This window comes from Phyllobates terribilis, unplaced genomic scaffold (genome assembly GCF_046119375.1).
Source record: "Phyllobates terribilis strain yellow unplaced genomic scaffold, ASM4611937v1 Scaffold_853__1_contigs__length_604787, whole genome shotgun sequence".
NCBI lineage: Eukaryota > Metazoa > Chordata > Amphibia > Anura > Dendrobatidae > Phyllobates > Phyllobates terribilis.
In genome coordinates this window covers 133,333-153,029 of record NW_027363613.1, presented here as the reverse complement: position 1 = coordinate 153,029, position 19,697 = coordinate 133,333, and the positions used below count along the sequence as shown (strand labels likewise).

The 19,697-nt window shown below is 42.9% G+C and overlaps 4 non-coding genes and 3 pseudogenes across 4 annotated transcripts; all 7 read left to right on the top strand.

Annotated features, from left to right (window-relative positions):
- The first annotated feature begins 707 nt into the window (after positions 1-707).
- On the top strand, positions 708-898 carry LOC141240343 (U2 spliceosomal RNA). The gene has a single exon (XR_012305593.1). It is a non-coding gene; the product is annotated as a U2 spliceosomal RNA (small nuclear RNA).
- Positions 899-7,288: 6,390 nt separating this feature from the next.
- On the top strand, positions 7,289-7,478 carry LOC141240494 (U2 spliceosomal RNA). The gene has a single exon (XR_012305735.1). It is a non-coding gene; the product is annotated as a U2 spliceosomal RNA (small nuclear RNA).
- Positions 7,479-14,279: 6,801 nt separating this feature from the next.
- On the top strand, positions 14,280-14,452 carry LOC141240505 (U2 spliceosomal RNA; annotated as a pseudogene).
- Positions 14,453-15,564: 1,112 nt separating this feature from the next.
- LOC141240569 (U2 spliceosomal RNA) lies at positions 15,565-15,755 on the top strand. Its single transcript, XR_012305782.1, has one exon. It is a non-coding gene; the product is annotated as a U2 spliceosomal RNA (small nuclear RNA).
- A 1,115-nt stretch (positions 15,756-16,870) lies between these two features.
- On the top strand, positions 16,871-16,962 carry LOC141240538 (U2 spliceosomal RNA; annotated as a pseudogene).
- A 760-nt stretch (positions 16,963-17,722) lies between these two features.
- LOC141240518 (U2 spliceosomal RNA) lies at positions 17,723-17,946 on the top strand (annotated as a pseudogene).
- A 1,115-nt stretch (positions 17,947-19,061) lies between these two features.
- On the top strand, positions 19,062-19,253 carry LOC141240510 (U2 spliceosomal RNA). The gene has a single exon (XR_012305747.1). It is a non-coding gene; the product is annotated as a U2 spliceosomal RNA (small nuclear RNA).
- The last annotated feature ends 444 nt before the right edge of the window (positions 19,254-19,697 follow it).

The window sequence follows — 19,697 nt, the reverse complement described above, 5'->3', positions numbered from 1 at the left end:
CTGAGCTAACAGGTATGTGCGCTGGTTACTCTGCTGCGCTTAAAATTTCTTTTTTGGTTTGCTACAATGCCTTTTCTGAAACGTTGTCTCCTTCTGCTGGAACACTGACTTCTTTCATTTAATGCCTGCAGACTATAAAAGAGAACCCAACCCAAAAAGTTTGGTTGATTAGTCTGTGGCATTCTGTTAAACTGTTGCTTATGGCGGTCTCTGTGAGCTTCTCAGCGACATTCAGCCAGCCAGGTATCCTGCCTGCAGTAGATGGAATGTGGCAATGGAACGCTGGCTGCGCGTGTCATAATAGGCTCTGAGCCTTTATATACCTGTGCACAGCAGCAGCCACCTTCAGTCTGCTGCTGGACAGCCAGCAGCAGCAGCAGCAGGAGAGGTATGTAATCAGGAGCCCTCCTGCTAAGGGTAGACAGCTGCTCGTTCCACCCCACCCCCCGCCTTAATTGGTTCTCCTCCCTTCCAACGGTGTTGAGGCGGGTGGGAACAGCAGGGGGTGAAGGTGCTGTGTTTAAAGAGGTGGAGTTATGCAGATCTAAAACGCGTGGATTGCAGCAGCAGCAAGCCGAAAAGTGCAGGCATGTAAGGGATCTAGAGGTTGACAACATGTCTTCTTAACGGGAGTCCAGGAGCTCATCTCCACAAATGGACTTTTCAGGATCCTTGGGTGGCTCCGTAGTTTGAAACCAATTCTGGTTATCGCTTCTCGGCCTTTTGGCTAAGATCAAGTGTAGTATCTGTTCTTATCAGTTTAATATCTGATACGTCCCCTATCTGGGGACCATATATTAAATGGATTTTTAGAACAGGGAGATGGAAAAAGAGCTTGCTCTGTCCACTCCACGCATTGACCTGGTATTGCAGTATCTCCAGGACCGGTGCACCCCTTCTTTAATGCAGTTTCTAAAATCAGAAAGAATTGAATTCAATGTTTTTTGTTCATTTTGCTTGTTTGTCGGATTTTGGGATGGACTCTTTGGCTTTGCTTTTCTTCTCCTCATTGGATTTTTCATGTTCAAAGTTGCAGAAGCCAGATTACAAGCTCATTTTGGTTCAACTTCAGCAACTGTGCATTGCATTGCCATGTAATGTGATGCAATGCTATCTTTCTAGCTCTCCCTTTTTACTTCCTTTTGGATAAACAGACATATTAGGCAAGCATTTTGGAGCTTTCACCTAAATAACTACAGGTGGTGAGATAAGCTGCACAATATAATTGACCTTTCAGTATATTGTTGCACACACACCATCTATTTAGCAAATGCCCTTGTTATCAACAGCAGCCTTTTAAACTCACCTGAGCTAACAGGTATGTGCGCTGGTTACTCTGCTGCGCTTAAAATTTCTTTTTTGGTTTGCTACAATGCCTTTTCTGAAACGTTGTCTCCTTCTGCTGGAACACTGACTTCTTTCATTTAATGCCTGCAGACTATAAAAGAGAACCCAACCCAAAAAGTTTGGTTGATTAGTCTGTGGCATTCTGTTAAACTGTTGCTTATGGCGGTCTCTGTGAGCTTCTCAGCGACATTCAGCCAGCCAGGTATCCTGCCTGCAGTAGATGGAATGTGGCAATGGAACGCTGGCTGCGCGTGTCATAATAGGCTCTGAGCCTTTATATACCTGTGCACAGCAGCAGCCACCTTCAGTCTGCTGCTGGACAGCCAGCAGCAGCAGCAGCAGGAGAGGTATGTAATCAGGAGCCCTCCTGCTAAGGGTAGACAGCTGCTCGTTCCACCCCACCCCCCGCCTTAATTGGTTCTCCTCCCTTCCAACGGTGTTGAGGCGGGTGGGAACAGCAGGGGGTGAAGGTGCTGTGTTTAAAGAGGTGGAGTTATGCAGATCTAAAACGCGTGGATTGCAGCAGCAGCAAGCTGAAAAGTGCAGGCATGTAAGGGATCTAGAGGTTGACAACATGTCTTCTTAACGGGAGTCCAGGAGCTCATCTCCACAAATGGACTTTTCAGGATCCTTGGGTGGCTCCGTAGTTTGAAACCAATTCTGGTTATCGCTTCTCGGCCTTTTGGCTAAGATCAAGTGCTTTATTGCAGGAGATTGTGGTTGAAGGGCACTCGGGTACCCCTCTCCTTGGCCTGGCAGGATCGTCCACTTTGGTGGACTTAGCCTGCTTGCTGCTATTAGGGAGAGGGCTTAGTCCCAGGGTAACGAGTTGCGATCCCCCAGCTTCCAGGTGTTTTTCGCTGCAAGAACACTGGGAGCGCAGATTGAAAGCGGCTGCAATTTGCAACCTTGTTGCGTTTTTCCATGGAGGTTGACCCTAACCTCGTGCCTCTTTATGCGAGGCTAAAAAACTCTATCCGAGTTCACTTCACGGCGGGTGGCTCGGATATGAGGAAATTAGGGTATGTAGTCCAGGACGTGCTCAGGAACCTTCTTGGCGTACAAAGGAATGAAATTCTCTCCATCCAGGATTATCCCAGAAGAGGTGACTATGACATCACATTCACCGGAGAAGGTATTTTTAGAGATGTACTAGAAAAGTTAAAAAAAGTTGAAAATAGTCCTGTTTTGAAAGGGATACAAATTGTTGAGCACGTCCTGGATGAGGTAAGACTGGTTATTGTAAAAATATTTTCGCCCTTTGTTTCTGCTCCAGAAGTAATGTCATTTCTAGCAATTTATTTTAAAAGTGTTAAATGTATTGGGAAGATATTAAACGAATATAACATATGGACATCTAAGTGGAAATTCCTTGTGAAGTGTACAAGAGATCCAAATACACCAGGTGGTATACGGCTCCCCCCTGCCCGTTTCAAAATTGGGCAAACAAATGGGGATTTCTTCTTTTCTGGGATGCCAGTATATTGCAGAAATTGTGGGCGCTATGGTCATTCAAAAGAAAACTGTCATGTATCATGTAGAAATTGTGCTAGTGAAGAACATGAGACAAAAGAATGCCCTAAGGAAAAGAAATGCAGTTTTTGCCAGACTCCAGGTCACTTTTATTTTTCTTGCCCTCACAGATTTCGGGAAGATGAGCAAAAGGGGAAGTCCAAGACGTCCGACCAAGGACCAAAAGATCAGACCACCCCTCAGGAGGAGGAACAACAACCTGGAGCCTCTGGAGACAATAAGGGCGTACCAAATAGTGAAGTGTCTCCAGAGTCTATGACAGGTAAAATACCAAATCCCAAAACCTGGCTGCAGGACCTGCGGGAGTCCAAAAGGAGGGCTGAGAAGGAGCAGAAGGGCACTACTGGTAAGGTCAAAAGGGACCGGCAAAAGGCCGACACAGAAGCCCATGCCCAGTCTGGGTCTCCTAGTGCTGAGGGCGCTGAGTGGATAAAGGTGGGTCCTAAGAAAAAGAAAAAGGGTGGTTCGGAGGAGGCAGCAGGAGGTGAACAGATGGACACTTCTCCAGAAGGGGACGTGGACGCTGGACCCTCAGGGGTTTCGGTCTCCGCTGCTACAGGTGGGGACCGGGATCTTGCTGCCTCTGAAGAGTCAGAGGCTCTGCCTTGTGCGCAACCTCCTCCTATAGGACGACCTTCTACAGGTCAAACAGGGGCGGCGGAACCCCTCGGAGACCCACCTGATGAGGAACTGCATGGCCAGCCAATGGAGACCCAGCGGGTTCTGCCAGCCAGCCCTCCGAGCTATGCCAGTGTAGCGTCGGGTTTATATAAATGTGGTAATCTTTCCTCCTCCACGGAGACTCTCGTGACGATACTATCAGATGAGGAGGGAGGCGCAAGCCCAGTGGTCTGATCAGGTTCATCGGACAGGTAAATCCGTTGCTCTTAGTTACCTAAGTAAAATTTCTACATTTTCTAATGATGGCTGAACTCAAAGGTATTTCCCTCAACGTGAGAGGCATAAAATCTAACACGAGAAGAACTGCTCTTTTTAATTTTTTTACGTGTTTTACTGCATCTGTATTTTTTCTGCAAGAATGTAATATCCCACATGAAATGTCATATCAAAAATATAAAGATGAGTGGAAGTGTGGGCCATCTGTCTGGTCCGGATCGAATGCTGCAGGATCAGCGGGTGTAGCCATACTTTTTAAAGGGAACGTTTTAATTGATTTTATTCAGGAAATTTTACCAGGTCGTATTTTATTAGTGAAAGCTTTTATTGATGGTATTAGATGGCAGTTTTTAAATTTTTATGGATCCCCAGAGAAAAATGAAAGAGCCGAAATGCTTGATCTTTTACCATTATTTATTAATAACTCTGAACCTTTTATCTTAGCAGGGGATTTTAATTGTGTTTTAAAAGGTGAAAACCGGCGCTCCAGCTCTGTAAGCAGGAACTACGATAAAACCTCAGGTATGCTACATGATATAGTCAAAGATGCTAAATTGATAGACATATATAAAGAGTGTCATAGTGATAGCCCAGAGGACGCCGGTTTCACTTGGAGCAATGCTAATTGTAGCTCTAGGATTGATTTTATTTTTGGTTCAGCTAAAACAATACCTGCCAAATGTGAAGTTTTAACTAATATATTTTCAGACCATAAACTTTTATCCTTTACCATAAAAGTAAATGACAACAAAAAATGTGGTAAGAAAAGCTGGAAAATGAACGTATCCCTTTTAACCGACCCGCAGATTTTATCAGATTTTATTGAGTTTTATAGGAAATGTAGAAAAGGGAAAAAAACAAATGAGACTATGAGTGTATGGTGGGATAGAATGAAAGTAAAAATAAAAGACTTTTTTATTAAAAAGAGTATATGTAGAGCCAAAGAAAAATATGAAGAATATAGAATTTTAAATACCCGCCTACAAACATTATTTAAGCTCAGAGACAATGGGATAGATGTACAAGTTGATATTTCAAACTTAAAAGAAGAGATTTCAAAATGGCTAGAACAAAAAGGAAAAGAGATAATTTTTCGTTCTAGAGTACAACATATAGAAGAAAATGAAAAGTGTTCCAGATATTTTTTTAGGAAAAATAAAAAAGAAAAAGTGATAATTGACCATATAGATGGTGAGAATAATATAAAAAATATGCTGGGTAAAGTTGAGGGTTTTTTTTCTAATCTTTTTAATGGAAAAAATATAGATAATAAATTAATGGATGATTCGCTGCAAGGACTAACAGCTGTTTTAGATCCCGCATCCCAAGAGTTTTTATCCCAAGTTTTAACGGAACAAGAAGTGTTAAAAACTATTAAAAGTTTTAAAACTGGAAAGGTCCCTGGTCCTGATGGCATCCCAATAGAATTTTATGTATGTTTTTATGATATTTTAAAAGATGATTTGTTTTATTTGTTTACTGAGGTTTTTAATAATAAGGTTTTATTAAATTCCTGGAAGAAAGGTGAAGTCTCCCTCCTATACAAAAAAGGCGATAAATCAAAATTAGAAAACTGGAGACCAATAACACTTTTAAATTGTGACTATAAAATAATGGCTAAAATTTGTGCAAATCGTCTAAAAGAAGTCATCAGCAAAGTTATTCATTCTAATCAAGTGTGTGGGGTGCCGGGGCGCAGTATATGGGACAATCTGAATTTAGTGAAAGACTGTATTGAGGATGTGAAAGACAGAAAGGGGAAAATGGCGATTTTATCTATTGATTTTGAAAAAGCATTTGACCGTGTCTCACACTTTTATCTTTTTAAAGTTTTAGAGAAAATGGGCATACCAGAAGGGTTTTTACTATCGCTTAAAGCATTTTACAAGGATTGTACAAGTAAGATTTTAGTGAATGGTTTTAAGACACAAGAGGTATTTTTACGGTCAGGGGTGAAACAGGGATGCCCTCTGTCCCCCCTTCTGTTTATCTGTGCACTGGAACCAATGTTATGTGCAATACGTAAAAATAAACAGATATGCGGTGTCCCTCTGCCTGGAAGCGGTGGTTTGGAGGCCAAGGTTGTAGGCTACATGGATGACGTGGCGGTCTTGTGTACAGATGCACCATCACTTACGGCCACTCTCCATCAATTGCAATCCTTTTGTCTAGCTTCTGGTTTTAAAATCAATTTTAATAAGTGTAACATTTTAAGTGTTGGGGGGATGATTTTACGTGATGTACCAATTAATGTCTCCGAATCCATTTCCATTTTAGGTATATCATTCACTGAAAATAATGATGGTTATAATAGTTGGGAAACAGTTACACAGAAAGTAAATACGAAAATATGTATGTGGAACATGAGGAGACTTACAATGGAGGGTAAAGTATTGGTTTTAAAGATGGTGATTTTACCTCTTTTATTGTATCTTAGCATGGTTTTCCCCCCGCCTGTTAATGTTTTAAAAAAGATAACCAAAACCTGTTTTACCTTCTTTTGGAACTCAAAAATGGAAAAGCTGAAAAGAGAAATCGTGATGAAATCAAAAGTAAAAGGTGGTAAAGATTTTCCAGATTTTAATAGGTTTCTTTTAATCCATCTGTTCGTTTACTGTTTTAATGCCCTTTTTAAGAATCACTATTGGTCCTTTTTTATGCGTTTTAATACAGGATTTTTTATGAGAAAGTTTGGATGGTATGAAGTTAATATATCTGTGCCCCATGCTTTCAATTTGTCGACGCATTATGAGATTTTAAGGAAAATAGTGTCCGATTTTAATTTAGGGACTAAGAAAATAGAGGAATTAAGAAATAGTAAGAAACTAATTAAAGAAATACGTAAAAGTGAGGAAATATGTAATGTTGACAGATATGATGATGACAAATCTATGTCTATCTGGAAAATGATTAACGTTTTTTATCTTTTTAATGAACAGAGAGATCTGGCTTGGAGTTGCATGCACCGCTGTCTTCCTTGCCGGGCATTCCAATACAGAAGAGGATTTGTGAGGTCTGCCATCTGCCCAAGAGCCGGATGCCAAGACGAGGAAACGGTGGAACATCTATTATGGACATGTAATTTTGCAAAGGATTTCTGGAGAAGACTGCTCCCCCTACTGGAAAGGGTGGCAGACCTCAAGGACTTTACATATAAAACTGTGCTATACGGACTTATGGAATGCCCCACAATGGACCAGTACACAATGGCTTGGAAGACAGTGAACTGCGCCAAGTCATCTCTCTGGAAAGCGCGCAACATTGCTATTTTTAAACAAGATGTTTTATCAGTGAATGATGTTTTAAGTTTATGTTTATGTGAAATGTATACTTATTATTTAATTGACAAAAAGAAGAATGTACATATTTCCAAAAAATGGCTTGTTGACCAATGGAACCTAATTATTTAAAATCTTTGTATTTTTTTGTTTTGTAAATTTCATTTGTCTTTTAACGTTTGGTATTTGTGTAATTATGCTTGTAATTTGTTAAAGTTTTAATAAACGGTTTTATCCCTCTGCAGGGGATAGCCAAATTAAAAAAAAAAATCTGTTCTTATCAGTTTAATATCTGATACGTCCCCTATCTGGGGACCATATATTAAATGGATTTTTAGAACAGGGAGATGGAAAAAGAGCTTGCTCTGTCCACTCCACGCATTGACCTGGTATTGCAGTATCTCCAGGACCGGTGCACCCCTTCTTTAATGCAGTTTCTAAAATCAGAAAGAATTGAATTCAATGTTTTTTGTTCATTTTGCTTGTTTGTCGGATTTTGGGATGGACACTTTGGCTTTGCTTTTCTTCTCCTCATTGGATTTTTCATGTTCAAAGTTGCAGAAGCCAGATTACAAGCTCATTTTGGCTCAACTTCAGCAACTGTGCATTGCATTGCCATGTAATGTGATGCAATGCTATCTTTCTAGCTCTCCCTTTTTACTTCCTTTTGGATAAACAGACATATTAGGCAAGCATTTTGGAGCTTTCACCTAAATAACTACAGGTGGTGAGATAAGCTGCACAATATAATTGACCTTTCAGTATATTGTTGCACACACACCATCTATTTAGCAAATGCCCTTGTTATCAACAGCAGCCTTTTAAACTCACCTGAGCTAACAGGTATGTGCGCTGGTTACTCTGCTGCGCTTAAAATTTCTTTTTTGGTTTGCTACAATGCCTTTTCTGAAACGTTGTCTCCTTCTGCTGGAACACTGACTTCTTTCATTTATTGCCTGCAGACTATAAAAGAGAACCCAACCCAAAAAGTTTGGTTGATTAGCCTGTGGCATTCTGTTAAACTGTTGCTTATGGCGGTCTCTGTGAGCTTCTCAGCGACATTCAGCCAGCCAGGTATCCTGCCTGCAGTAGATGGAATGTGGCAATGGAACGCTGGCTGCGCGTGTCATAATAGGCTCTGAGCCTTTATATACCTGTGCACAGCAGCAGCCACCTTCAGTCTGCTGCTGGACAGCCAGCAGCAGCAGCAGCAGGAGAGGTATGTAATCAGGAGCCCTCCTGCTAAGGGTAGACAGCTGCTCGTTCCACCCCACCCCCCGCCTTAATTGGTTCTCCTCCCTTCCAACGGTGTTGAGGCGGGTGGGAACAGCAGGGGGTGAAGGTGCTGTGTTTAAAGAGGTGGAGTTATGCAGATCTAAAACGCGTGGATTGCAGCAGCAGCAAGCCGAAAAGTGCAGGCATGTAAGGGATCTAGAGGTTGACAACATGTCTTCTTAACGGGAGTCCAGGAGCTCATCTCCACAAATGGACTTTTCAGGATCCTTGGGTGGCTCCGTAGTTTGAAACCAATTCTGGTTATCGCTTCTCGGCCTTTTGGCTGAGATCAGGTGCAGTGATCTAACGGTTGCTGCCTTGGTCTTGGCTGAGAGGTGCCCGGGGTACCCGGCTCCTTGGCCTGGGGGGATCGTCTCACCTTTTGGTGGGACTTCACCCCCCTGCTGCTATTAGGGAGCTGGCTTTGTCCCCGGGCAACAAGTTGCGATCCCCAGGCGAAAGGCCGAGCCCGTATTGACGGTAAGCCTTTGCCACTTTGGTGAGATGCCTTGTTCATTTCAATTTTCCACTGGCTCCGGCCAGATCAGGAACTCGGTGCGTATCGAGGTTCCAGCAAACCACGTCGGATATGACAACCCCCGTGAGTTCTATGTACAGATTTTGAGAGATCTGTTGAACGTGAAAGATCATGATGTTTACTGCCTGCAGGAGAAGGGGCAGAGTACATATATTCTCACGTTCTCGACCAAGGTTGCCTGCCAGCACTTTTACGAATGCGTTAAGGGCCACCGTAACAGCAAGCTGTTGGACGGAGTGATTTTTACGGGTCTCTATGGCGGAGTTGACGTTCCCCTTGTGGTATACATGTTTAACCCCCATGTGTCCACAGATGATATTGAGCTTTTTCTGAGCAGATATTGTACATCTGTCAGATTTACGGGGAACGTCAAAGGTCGGAGTGGTTTCTGGAATGGGAAACGACGCTTTATGGTACGCTTCAGACTTGACCCTGGGGGTGTAGAAGGCCTTATGCACCCCCCCTCCACAGTGGTGCTGGGAAGAGACCATGGCTACCTCTTCTATGATGGACAACCATTCAGGTGTCGTAGGTGTGGTGACCTTGGTCACATACAGAGCGATTGTAAGAACGAGCGGATGAGTCAGTGCCACAACTGTGGACAATGGGGTCATGCCTCAAAGGACTGTAAGAACAGTAAGACCTGCAGTGGGTGCGGAATGTCTACTCACCTGTTCAGTAATTGTCCGATGCGGACAAGGTCTCGTGGTGGCTCTCGGGCGCCTGCGGCTAGTTCCGCAGGAGTTCCTGCTGATGCCAGCAGGGTCAGCCCGGGTGACCCCAGAAAAAGCTTTGTGGACATTACTAAAGGTCAAAAACAGTCTGACTCAGTCGATGCTCTGTCGGTACCTTTGCGGAAAAACCCGGCCTCTGTAGCCGAGGTCACGCCTTTGCCTACTCCTGCAGGGGTCCAGGTTTCACCTGGTGGGGAGATGGCACCTTCTCAGAGCGGAAATGAGAGGGAACCAAAAAAGAGGCGAAAATCTGGAGCTGTTGGTACGAATCCAGATGTCCATCCAGATACCCCTGCTGATGCCAGCACAGATGTTGGACCAGATGTCTGCCCTGATGCCAGTCCAGACGGATGCCCTGATGCCAATCCAGACGGATGCCCTGATGCCAATCCAGATGGATGTCCTGATGCCAACCCAGATGGATGCCCTGATGCCAGTCCAGATGGATGTCCTGATGCCAGTCCAGATGGATGTCCTGGAACCATTCCTGATGGATGTCCTGTTGCCTGCCTGGATGATAGAGGTCGTGCAGTGGTTGGTGAACCTGTTGCTGGTCCTGATGGTCATCCTGCTCCGGAGATGATGTCCCTTGGTGCTCCTGGAGGGTCTGCGGGTATTCCACCTGCTGCAGTGCCTGGTGAGGATTGGGTGGATTCGGAGGATCGGATGGATCTCAGCGCCAGTGGTAAGAGAAGTCGTGAAGAGGCGCAGGAGGAGCATAACCTGCCTCAGATGTCCCGTAAAGTCTTTCTATCTAGTGCTGCAAAAATTCTCAGCCCAGAGGGGACTAACTTAATTGAGGATTTCACGGACTCAGATGAAACGGACAGTTTACGAACTGTGTCATCCCTTCCTTCACCTTCTCTGTCACAAATTATTGATTCAGATTCAGAGTATAATGAATCAATAAAAAACACCTAACATGGCAGAAATCCGTGTTGCCTCACTAAATGTGAGAAGCCTAAAGAGCCCTGTTAGACGGGCTGCTTTGTTTGCTTGGTTAATGACTCTGAACTTTGACATTTTTTTCCTGCAAGAATGCGGTATTGATCACGATTTGTCATACCCCAACTTAAAAATGGACTGGTCAGCAGGACCCTCTATTTGGTCAGGGTCCAATGAAAATAAAGCTGCCGGGGTTGGGATTTTATTCAAATGTCAAAATGTTAATGTTTTATCCATCACTGAAATAGTTCCAGGTCGTGCCTTATCAACTCATGTTATTTTAAATGGTTTTACCTGTCGTCTTATTAATGTTTATGCATCCCCAGAGAAAAATGAGCGTGCTTCCCTTTTTAATGTCATCCCTTTGTTTTTATCAGGTCCGTCCCCTGTGATAGTGGGAGGGGATTTTAACTGTGTCATGTTGGGGGAGGGGAGGAGTGGAGGTGATACTAATGGAAGAACAGACAAAACATCCAGTCTGTTAAAACATTTGACAACGGACCTCAAATTATTAGATGCTTGGAGAAAGTCCTACCCTACTGACCCTGGGCATACATGGAGGGGTAGAGGGATGTCATCTCGTATTGATTTTATTTTTTCCTCTTCTGATGTTTTTAAACCTAAGAATGCTGGTCTAATAGAAAATATTTTTTCTGATCATGTATTACTATACAATTTATTGCAAACTCCACAGGAAGCAAAAGTTGGAAAAGGTATGTGGAAATTGAATGTGCTCTTATTAGAAGACGAACTGGTAAGGGCGGAGTTTTATGCAAAGTATGAGAGTTGGAGAAGACGGAAACACCCAAATCAGAGTATGTTGGGGTGGTGGGAGTGTGTTAAAACCCGTATTAAAGAATTTTTTATTAAAATTGGTAAAAGGAAGGCACGTGAAAAAAGGAAATGTTTTAAAGATTTTAATGTCAGGATGCAAACTCTCCTTAAGCTTAAGGGGTGGGGAGTACCTGGTGTGGATGATGAGATTGCCAAGATCCAGACAGAAATCCAAAAATTCCTGGAACAAAAGGGTAAAGAAATTATATTTAATACCCGTGTGAAATATTTGGAAGAGGGTGAGACCTGCTCAAGGTTTTTCTTTAAAAAAATGAGTGACAAAAAACAAGTGATTACTGAGCTAGAAGGACAATCTTCCACTGAGGGCATTTTAGAGCATACTGCTAATTTTTATAGAGATCTTTTTAGTATTAAAAATGTTGATGAACCTGCTTTTACAGAGAATCTTAATGTTTTATCCCAGTTTTTAAATAAAGATGACCAGATTTTTTTAGCTAAAGAACTTTTACCCAGTGAAATTGAAGAGACCCTTAAGAGTTTTAATAAAGGTAAGGCTCCTGGATCAGATGGCCTTCCTATTGAATTTTATCTTTGCTTTTGGGATCTAATTAAGGAGGATTTTATACAAGTAGTTTGTGAAGCCTCTAAGGCTGATTTATTACCATATTCATGGCGTAAAAGTATGATTACATTAATTTTTAAGAAAGGTGATAAATCAAAGTTGGAGAATTGGAGGCCTATTTCACTATTAAATACAGACTACAAGATTTTAGCTAAAGTTGTTGCTGGTCGTCTTAAAGCAGTTATTAAAAATGTAATTCATCCAGATCAGGTGTGTGGTGTCCCCGGGAGATCAATCTGGGAGCATCTAAACCTAATTCGTGATCTTATCTGGTTTCAAAAAGATAGAAAACAGCCACTAGCTATTTTATCTTTGGATTTTATGAAAGCGTTTGATAGGGTCTCCCACTTTTATCTTTTTAAAGTTATGGGAAAGATGGGGTTCCCTGATTCTTTTATTCAGAAAATTGCGCTTTTATACAAACAGTCATCTGCCCGGATTTTAGTCAATGGTTTTTTAACTAGAGAGGTGGAGCTTCTTTCCGGTGTTAAACAAGGTTGCCCCATGTCCCCACTTTTATTTGTCTGCTCCATTGAGCCACTGTTGTGCCTGCTGCGTCGGGACAAGGTGGTTAGGGGCATTTTTATTCCGGGTGGGGGTGGACAACAAGTTAAAGCCATTGGATATATGGATGACATATCTGTATATGGCACTAGCTCAGCATCTATTAACAGAGCAATTCTAATTACTGAAATTTTTAGTGCTGGGTCTGGGTTTAAGTTGAATATAAATAAATGTGACTGTATGATTATGGGTCAATGGAAGTCAGATCCGCCTAGGGTTCCCACACAAACAGTAGGAATCAAGATCCTGGGTGTCTTGTTTAATCCTGCTAATGATGGTATTGAAAACTGGGATTTGGTTTTGAATAAATTAAATCAGAAGATCTCTTTATGGCAAACTCGAAAACTAACAATGGAGGGCAAGATTCTTGTAATTAAAATGGTTTTGCTTCCTATCATTTTGTATGCCGCTATGGTTTTTCCCCCTAATTCTCTGTATCTTAAAAGACTTATGAAGCCCATGTTTTATTTTCTGTGGGGATCCAAAATGGAGAAATTGAGGAGGGAGGTGGTATGTAAAAGCAAGAAAAATGGGGGTAAAGGGTTCCCTGATTTAAAATTGTTTTTATTTATCAAGTTTTTTGTATTTTGATGCAAAAGCTTGAATAATGTTGGGGCTTTCTCTTGTTTTCTTAGATATACAACTGGGTTTCTTTTCCGAAAGTTGAACTTCAGTATGACTGTTAATTGTCCTTTTCTCTTATCTCCCCCTAAGCATTACAAGATCTTGGAGAAGGTCATTTCAGAATATGATCTGACCCAAGTTGATCGTCAGCTTTTATTTGATCAACGTAAGTTAACAGTTATTTGTAAGGGACATGAGGAGATGGAGGATGTGTCTAATTTTTCCATCTCCAGGTGCCGCCTGGTGTGGAACAACGTGGCCTGTCCTGCACTTAGCAACTCACAAAAGGATTTAGCTTGGCAGGTTGTTCACCAATGTCTCCCTACGAGAGCTTTTCAGCATCATAGGGGGCTGGTGGCTAGTGCTAGATGTCCCAGAGAAAGATGCGCCCCAAACGAGTCAGTGTTTCATTTACTGTGGGATTGCCCCTACGCACAAGAGCTATGGCAGACGGTGGGCACCCTCCTAAAATGGATATGTGGTATACAAACCCTTAATTGTGACATTATAATATATGGGATAATTAAATGCCCAACCATGAAACAAGCACGAGTCGCATGGCTTATAATAAACTGTTTAAAAGAAGCTTTATGGAAAGTGCGCAATATATTATTGTTTAAACGTGAATTTATTCCTGTCAAAGATTGTATTGGGCTTGCTCTTTGTGAAATGTTTACATACTACCTGATAGATTGTAAAAAGATGGGAATCAATGAAGCAAAAAAGCTATGGTGTTTGCAAATTTGGAATATGTATTTATTTATGTAAATTATATGCAAAACTGTGTTTTATGCTTTTTATGCTTTTAAGTGCATTTTAATTCTGACTCTGTATTAGTTTTATGTCATATTTTATTCCAGTATTTGTGATTTGTTTCAAATATTGTATCGGATATGTTCTTTGTGAAAAGTTTTCATACTACCTGATTGTAAAAAGATAAAGTTAAAAAGCTATGGTGTTTGCATTTGACATATGTATTTATTTATGCAAATTATATGCAAAACTGTGTTTTATGCTTTTTATGCTTTTATGCGCTTTTTAAATCTGACCTTGTATTTGTTCTATGTCATATTTTATTCAAGTCTTTGTGATTTGTTTGTAATTTATGATGTATGTCTGATTTAAATAAAGCTTGTTTGAAAACGGATCTGTTCTTATCAGTTTAATATCTGATACGTCCCCTATCTGGGGACCATATATTAAATGGATTTTTAGAACAGGGAGATGGAAAAAGAGCTTGCTCTGTCCACTCCACGCATTGACCTGGTATTGCAGTATCTCCAGGACCGGTGCACCCCTTCTTTAATGCAGTTTCTAAAATCAGAAAGAATTGAATTCAATGTTTTTTGTTCATTTTGCTTGTTTGTCGGATTTTGGGATGGACTCTTTGGCTTTGCTTTTCTTCTCCTCATTGGATTTTTCATGTTCAAAGTTGCAGAAGCCAGATTACAAGCTCATTTTGGTTCAACTTCAGCAACTGTGCATTGCATTGCCATGTAATGTGATGCAATGCTATCTTTCTAGCTCTCCCTTTTTACTTCCTTTTGGATAAACAGACATATTAGGCAAGCATTTTGGAGCTTTCACCTAAATAACTACAGGTGGTGAGATAAGCTGCACAATATAATTGACCTTTCAGTATATTGTTGCACACACACCATCTATTTAGCAAATGCCCTTGTTATCAACAGCAGCCTTTTAAACTCACCTGAGCTAACAGGTATGTGCGCTGGTTACTCTGCTGCGCTTAAAATTTCTTTTTTGGTTTGCTACAATGCCTTTTCTGAAACGTTGTCTCCTTCTGCTGGAACACTGACTTCTTTCATTTAATGCCTGCAGACTATAAAAGAGAACCCAACCCAAAAAGTTTGGTTGATTAGTCTGTGGCATTCTGTTAAACTGTTGCTTATGGCGGTCTCTGTGAGCTTCTCAGCGACATTCAGCCAGCCAGGTATCCTGCCTGCAGTAGATGGAATGTGGCAATGGAACGCTGGCTGCGCGTGTCATAATAGGCTCTGAGCCTTTATATACCTGTGCACAGCAGCAGCCACCTTCAGTCTGCTGCTGGACAGCCAGCAGCAGCAGCAGGAGAGGTATGTAATCAGGAGCCCTCCTGCTAAGGGTAGACAGCTGCTCGTTCCACCCCACCCCCCGCCTTAATTGGTTCTCCTCCCTTCCAACGGTGTTGAGGCGGGTGGGAACAGCAGGGGGTGAAGGTGCTGTGTTTAAAGAGGTGGAGTTATGCAGATCTAAAACGCGTGGATTGCAGCAGCAGCAAGCCGAAAAGTGCAGGCATGTAAGGGATCTAGAGGTTGACAACATGTCTTCTTAACGGGAGTCCAGGAGCTCATCTCCACAAATGGACTTTTCAGGATCCTTGGGTGGCTCCGTAGTTTGAAACCAATTCTGGTTATCGCTTCTCGGCCTTTTGGCTAAGATCAAGTGTAGTATCTGTTCTTATCAGTTTAATATCTGATACGTCCCCTATCTGGGGACCATATATTAAATGGATTTTTAGAACAGGGAGATGGAAAAAGAGCTTGCTCTGTCCACTCCACGCATTGACCTGGTATTGCAGTATCTCCAGGACCGGTGCACCCCTTCTTTAATGCAGTTTCTAAAATCAGAAAGAATTGAATTCAATGTTTTTTGTTCATTTTGCTTGTTTGTCGGATTTTGGGATGGACTCTTTGGCTTTGCTTTTCTTCTCCTCATTGGATTTTTCATGTTCAAAGTTGCAGAAGCCAGATTACAAGGTCATTTTGGTTCAACTTCAGCAACTGTGCATTGCATTGCCATGTAATGTGATGCAATGCTATCTTTCTAGCTCTCCCTTTTTACTTCCTTTTGGATAAACAGACATATTAGGCAAGCATTTTGGAGCTTTCACCTAAATAACTACAGGTGGTGAGATAAGCTGCACAATATAATTGACCTTTCAGTATATTGTTGCACACACACCATCTATTTAGCAAATGCCCTTGTTATCAACAGCAGCCTTTTAAACTCACCTGAGCTAACAGGTATGTGCGCTGGTTACTCTGCTGCGCTTAAAATTTCTTTTTTGGTTTGCTACAATGCCTTTTCTGAAACGTTGTCTCCTTCTGCTGGAACACTGACTTCTTTCATTTAATGCCTGCAGACTATAAAAGAGAACCCAACCCAAAAAGTTTGGTTGATTAGTCTGTGGCATTCTGTTAAACTGTTGCTTATGGCGGTCTCTGTGAGCTTCTCAGCGACATTCAGCCAGCCAGGTATCCTGCCTGCAGTAGATGGAATGTGGCAATGGAACGCTGGCTGCGCGTGTCATAATAGGCTCTGAGCCTTTATATACCTGTGCACAGCAGCAGCCACCTTCAGTCTGCTGCTGGACAGCCAGCAGCAGCAGCAGCAGGAGAGGTATGTAATCAGGAGCCCTCCTGCTAAGGGTAGACAGCTGCTCGTTCCACCCCACCCCCCGCCTTAATTGGTTCTCCTCCCTTCCAATGGTGTTGAGGCGGGTGGGAACAGCAGGGGGTGAAGGTGCTGTGTTTAAAGAGGTGGAGTTATGCAGATCTAAAATGCGTGGATTGCAGCAGCAGCAAGCCGAAAAGTGCAGGCATGTAAGGGATCTAGAGGTTGACAACATGTCTTCTTAACGGGAGTCCAGGAGCTCATCTCCACAAATGGACTTTTCAGGATCCTTGGGTGGCTCCGTAGTTTGAAACCAATTCTGGTTATCGCTTCTCGGCCTTTTGGCTAAGATCAAGTGTAGTATCTTTTGAAAAGGCGGTTTTGGATGTTGGCCGCCCTAGTAGATTGATACATTATGCACACTGGGGTTTAGGCGCTTGTTAGTACGCCAGGTGGCTAATATAGTCATCTGGTGGAAAGCATGGCCCCCCAGGATCGACGCCATTGGGCCGGGGAAGATCGAAAGCCCGAAGTGTGAAGTGCCCCAGGAGTGGTGACCCTGGGGTGCCTTAACTCACTGGGATTGGGAACCCCACTTGAGTTTATGGCACATTTGCACAAGCACTTCAAATTTTCTTTCTTCGCACACACCCTTATTCCGGGCCTTCTGGCCTTAGGATGGGGAATTTTTCAATTCCCGGTCGAAGGTCCGGGCAGTATTATACTGTGAAACCTTCACTATTTATTTAATTTCTTTGTCACTGTGTGTCCACTTATTCACGTGTGTCACGTCCTACTAGGATTTTGTCGGGATGCGGTTCCCTTACGGGTTCCTCTCTTGGCAGGTCTAGGGGGGGAGTGTGTGGCCATCAGGTTCCGCTCCCCCCTGAACCCCCCTGGCTCTCCTCTTTCGGGAGGAGAGCGTTGTTGGCTCCCCTCTTCCGGGAGGGGAGCACAGTCTTTGGCTCCCAGTGCCTTGCTCGGGTGAGAACTCGGGCAGGTGCTGGGGGTAAGATTGGGTCGCCTCTGGCTTCGGCTGGAGGTGGCTTTTTGTCCCTGTTCCTCGCTGTGGCCTTTTGGCTCGGAGGGACGGGGAATGGTTTGGGGGACCCTTCTCCTTTTGGAGAGGGTTTCAAGAAGACCAGCATCCTAGTGCACTTTTTTTGTGGCACTTGTCACTTTTTTAAGCGCACTCGGGTTTTGTACACGAATTCGGGCTAAAAAAAAAAAAAAAAAAAAAAAAAAAAATCTGTTCTTATCAGTTTAATATCTGATACGTCCCCTATCTGGGGACCATATATTAAATGGATTTTTAGAACAGGGAGATGGAAAAAGAGCTTGCTCTGTCCACTCCACGCATTGACCTGGTATTGCAGTATCTCCAGGACCGGTGCACCCCTTCTTTAATGCAGTTTCTAAAATCAGAAAGAATTGAATTCAATGTTTTTTGTTCATTTTGCTTGTTTGTCGGATTTTGGGATGGACTCTTTGGCTTTGCTTTTCTTCTCCTCATTGGATTTTTCATGTTCAAAGTTGCAGAAGCCAGATTACAAGCTCATTTTGGTTCAACTTCAGCAACTGTGCATTGCATTGCCATGTAATGTGATGCAATGCTATCTTTCTAGCTCTCCCTTTTTACTTCCTTTTGGATAAACAGACATATTAGGCAAGCATTTTGGAGCTTTCACCTAAATAACTACAGGTGGTGAGATAAGCTGCACAATATAATTGACCTTTCAGTATATTGTTGCACACACACCATCTATTTAGCAAATGCCCTTGTTATCAACAGCAGCCTTTTAAACTCACCTGAGCTAACAGGTATGTGCGCTGGTTACTCTGCTGCGCTTAAAATTTCTTTTTTGGTTTGCTACAATGCCTTTTCTGAAACGTTGTCTCCTTCTGCTGGAACACTGACTTCTTTCATTTAATGCCTGCAGACTATAAAAGAGAACCCAACCCAAAAAGTTTGGTTGATTAGTCTGTGGCATTCTGTTAAACTGTTGCTTATGGCGGTCTCTGTGAGCTTCTCAGCGACATTCAGCCAGCCAGGTATCCTGCCTGCAGTAGATGGAATGTGGCAATGGAACGCTGGCTGCGCGTGTCATAATAGGCTCTGAGCCTTTATATACCTGTGCACAGCAGCAGCCACCTTCAGTCTGCTGCTGGACAGCCAGCAGCAGCAGCAGCAGGAGAGGTATGTAATCAGGAGCCCTCCTGCTAAGGGTAGACAGCTGCTCGTTCCACCCCACCCCCCGCCTTAATTGGTTCTCCTCCCTTCCAACGGTGTTGAGGCGGGTGGGAACAGCAGGGGGTGAAGGTGCTGTGTTTAAAGAGGTAGAGTTATGCAGATCTAAAACGCGTGGATTGCAGCAGCAGCAAGCCGAAAAGTGCAGGCATGTAAGGGATCTAGAGGTTGACAACATGTCTTCTTAACGGGAGTCCAGGAGCTCATCTCCACAAATGGACTTTTCAGGATCCTTGGGTGGCTCCGTAGTTTGAAACCAATTCTGGTTATCGCTTCTCGGCCTTTTGGCTAAGATCAAGTGTAGTATCTGTTCTTATCAGTTTAATATCTGATACGTCCCCTATCTGGGGACCATATATTAAATGATTGATGTATGATTGTTCAGAGCAAATTCGGCAAGTGGCAGAAACTCAGACCACCCCTCTTGATTGTCTGCCACAAAACAACGCAAGAACTGCTCAACATCCTGGTTTTTCCTTTCTGTCTGGCCATTAGATTCAGGATGATATCCGGACGAAAACGACAAATGAATTCCCAACCTGTCACAAAAGGCACGCCAAAAACGAGCCACGAACTGAGGACCCCTATCAGAAACAATGTCAGTAGGAACGCCATGAAGTCTGACAATTTCCTTGACAAAGGCCTTAGCGAGAGTTTTAGCGCAGGGCAGTTTGACGAAGGGAACCAAGTGACACATCTTGCTAAAACGGTCCACGACCACCCAGATGACAGTAAAACCCTCAGAGGGGGGAAGGTCAGTTATAAAGTCCATAGCCAAATGTGTCCAAGGAGCACTGGGGACCTCCAAAGGACAAAGTAACCCCGCAGCAGGAGTATGTGAGGACTTAGATCTAGCACATATAGTACATTGGCGCACCCACTTAATGACTTCCTTCTGCCATCC